Below are 3,371 nucleotides of genomic sequence, written 5' to 3'. Positions count from 1 at the left end.
AATAGCAATAGATCACTTAATAAATGTGGAAATTACTATTTTTTTTTTACTATTCACCAGTGGCAGGTGTAGCTCCAAAGGCTGCATGTCTTCTCAGTCATATCAAAATCTTGATTTGCTCTCAAATAGCTTGCAATGGGGTTAAGCTTACACTATTGAAACTTGGGCTTACTCTGGTAGCCCTTCGTACACCTTACCAGTCACTGTTTATTCACTGTTTGACTGCAGAAATTGTAGGTATCTTCTGTTTCTGAGGAACTGTCATGTTGCTACACATTGTTGTAGAGAGGGGAAAGGATTTTATCGCAAGCTGTATTGTGTGGTTGCACAGTTGGAGCTCCATCCAGCTGTTGAGATAGTGGTCTCACACCTCCAGCCTCTGCTTTGGTGAAACTGTGGTAGTGTGGAGAAATGTTACTGATGATCCCAACTTGGATGGACCTCTCACACTCTAAAGTCATAGGAAATGCTCAGAACTTGCTGGTGACAATATCAGCTGCAGATCCTCGCGGCAAGGCAGATAGCAAATTATATTAGAGGAGCAGTGGATGACAGGATTGCAATGAAAGTTCATTTAAAATATGATGTTTATTTAAGGTGGCATCCTTGTTTAGTAAAGGGAGTGAGACAGAAAAAACTGCAGTAAAATCAAGCCTAGATATTGCATTTAGATAAATGGATGATTTTTTTTTGGCTAAGTATTGACCTTATTCATTATGGTTTAGTGATTCTTTTTCCTTGATCATATAGACCATGCTAAGTGACACAAACATTCTTCCTGCGAGTTAAGTCAGGAAGCAGTCATTGCAACTTAAGGACTAGTATTTTGATAACCGTGTTACTTTGCAGAGATACTTAATAACAGCACTCTGGTTCTTATCAAAAGCCAATTTTGCAGATTTATTAATTTGAAGAAGTATGCTAAAAATTACATGAAATTGTTCAGTGCAGGTCACACGGAGAAGATGCAGGATTCTCTCTGAGCACTGATAACAACATGAAGAATCGCACATTGCTTTGAACGAATGTTAAACTTACCAGAAAATTCTGTGAATCTTTGGGCGAAGCAGTAAAATATGTTTTGTATCTGTTAATTTTGTTTCCTCAGCCTGCTGCAGCAAAGTGGTGAAAGTTATGTAACAGCAGGAAACTTTATATCAAGGAAGCAAAGAGCTTTCAGTGAACATCCTGAAGATTAGAGCTTGTCTACTACGTCAGCTCCCATTCGGTTTTCAGAGTCTGTGCTTTTTCATCTTCTTCTTTATTGACTCCAGGGAAAAATGAAGAGAAAGCAGGATCACCTTCTCTTAGTGCTGCATAGCCTCACAGGTTGCAAGATTTTCCTGTCTGTTCCAAAGCAGTTTATTTGTTCTGTTTTGTTTTTGTTATTTTTCTGTAGGTCCTCATCCAGCCTTGGAAATGAAAACCTCGTGATAAGCACTGTGTCTAAGCCCTAGGGCAAGCAAGCAAGTTGCAGAGATTTTGATGTACATAGGATCCCCAAACCAGGACTTGTTTTTCTCCTTCATGAGCACACTTCTCATAGCCCTGCATTGGAGTCCATCAGAGGAGAAAGGTGAATTTATTTCTGCTCTTGTATCAATTCCTGGTCCAGTGAAGTAGATGCTATCATTCCACTTCTTGCCGGAGCTTTGTAATTCCAGAAAAGAGTGAAAGACAAGGGGGCTTTTGTGTGTATAAGATGTGGCAGTTTACAGTCACCGTTTTCCCTGTGGCCATTTAGAGCTAAGCTGAGCTCAGATTATCTACAAATCTTGTTTTCCCTCATCACAGATGATATCAAGAGCCTTCTGTAAGGATTACAGGGACTTTGGTCAGTCTTCTGTGTTCACTCCTGATCTTGTGGCATTGCCTGCTATAGAGCTGCTATACCAGGCACAGCAGTTTGTGGTCTGTCTGTCTAGCTGTATTGCTTTTACTTATCTTGGATAATATTCCACCGGCAAAGTTTTGTATCAGCCAACCTCTGTGTTAGCAGAACTATCTCTTTCAATCCAAAACGACTGTCAATAATTTATCTACAAGGAAAGTAAAATTGTCTTCCAGAGGAAACTGTATGGTCTTAAATACCACTTAAGCAATCCAGATTAAGTGTGTAGTAAAATCTTTGTGTAGTGACGGCTATTGCAATTACAATGAACGTTTAACTGAGTGACATAAATTTCTCTCCTGTAGACTTAACTTGCCAATATAAAAATCAGACTTTCTGCTGTGCATAAGACCTTTAACCGATAGTGCACTAGCAGGTACTAGTTAGTGTCTGATAGTGAATGTGTCCTGTCACTGTAAATACACAACGTAGTCCAGACCAGAAGCCACTTAGTTCTTGTTAGGTGGTGATGGTAAAAAGGGGAGGCAATCTGGAAGTTCCAGTAAAGCACATGAAAAATAACCAAATGTCTATGGAGAACATAGAGAAACAATGTCTAAGAAATTACTGATCTTACAGTACGTTAGTAAGGAAAATTCGAAATGAGAAAAGTATTAATTAATAATGAATGTATGAGAAATGGAAAGAAGCCGAAGGGAAAGTTCCCTGATGGAAGGGAATTTGTTCTCTCACAAGATCTTGACCCTTTGAATATTTCTCGAAGTCAATATGTGGATAATTCTTAGAATTAATGTTAGACCGGTCATATAGAGGACTTGGAAGTGTTTTACTCTTCACAAGCAGTGAAGGCTTAAAAGAGAGAACTTTATGTTTGACCTTACAAGTAGAAGTCTAATTTTTCATTGGTGTAAATTAGGTAATTCCATTTCCTTCACTGAAGTATTTTAGAGATGAGGGTCTGGATCTAAATCTTTAATGGATGCGACTATGCAACTTAATTCCTTAATAGCCGATTTCAAAATTCCTTGCGAGTTTGATATTTGTGTTGTATCTCTTCTTTGCTTGATAACACATTGTCCTCATACAAATATGCTAAATGATAATATTTCTATCTTTGTGTACGCTGTTGAAGCTAGGTTACCTGAAACAGTAGAATCAGGGAGTGAACTGGAGACTGAGTCTAATGTTTACTATGTATACAAACCACATCTTTAAATCTTATCATCTTGAAAATTTTTAGGGGTAGAGAAATTAGCTCAAAATTTATCATCAAGAAAATCTAGCACTAAAGAGCAAGGCTGACCTGCCGTGTGATCCAGGAATAAATTAAAATCCAATGTATGCTGCAGATTTTGAAGTAGTATATTTTTATGCTTTTGCTTCACTGAATTTGTTGAAGAATTCAATGTGAACACTAGCCTTAAAGAATATGAAAAATTGGTATTTCTGCTGAAGAGATGTTTTATTAGACTTTGCTGTTTTGCTCGCCTTGCCATTAGCATATTAATGGCTATGTATT

General features: G+C 37.9%; 1 long non-coding RNA gene across 1 annotated transcript in view; it reads left to right on the top strand.

Moving 5' to 3' along the window:
* The window catches only part of LOC112947943, a 63,986-nt gene extending 62,417 nt beyond the window's left edge, over positions 1-1,569 (top strand). Inside the window, exon 4 of the long non-coding RNA XR_003249509.1 lies at positions 1,400-1,569. This is a non-coding gene — a long non-coding RNA (uncharacterized LOC112947943). The remainder of the gene's footprint in view (positions 1-1,399) is intronic.
* The last annotated feature ends 1,802 nt before the right edge of the window (positions 1,570-3,371 follow it).

Source organism: Nothoprocta perdicaria, unplaced genomic scaffold, assembly GCF_003342845.1.
Source record: "Nothoprocta perdicaria isolate Ctin4 unplaced genomic scaffold, notPer1 scaffold_25, whole genome shotgun sequence".
NCBI lineage: Eukaryota > Metazoa > Chordata > Aves > Tinamiformes > Tinamidae > Nothoprocta > Nothoprocta perdicaria.
Note: the sequence above shows the minus strand (reverse complement) of the source record. Positions and strands in the feature narration are given on the sequence as shown.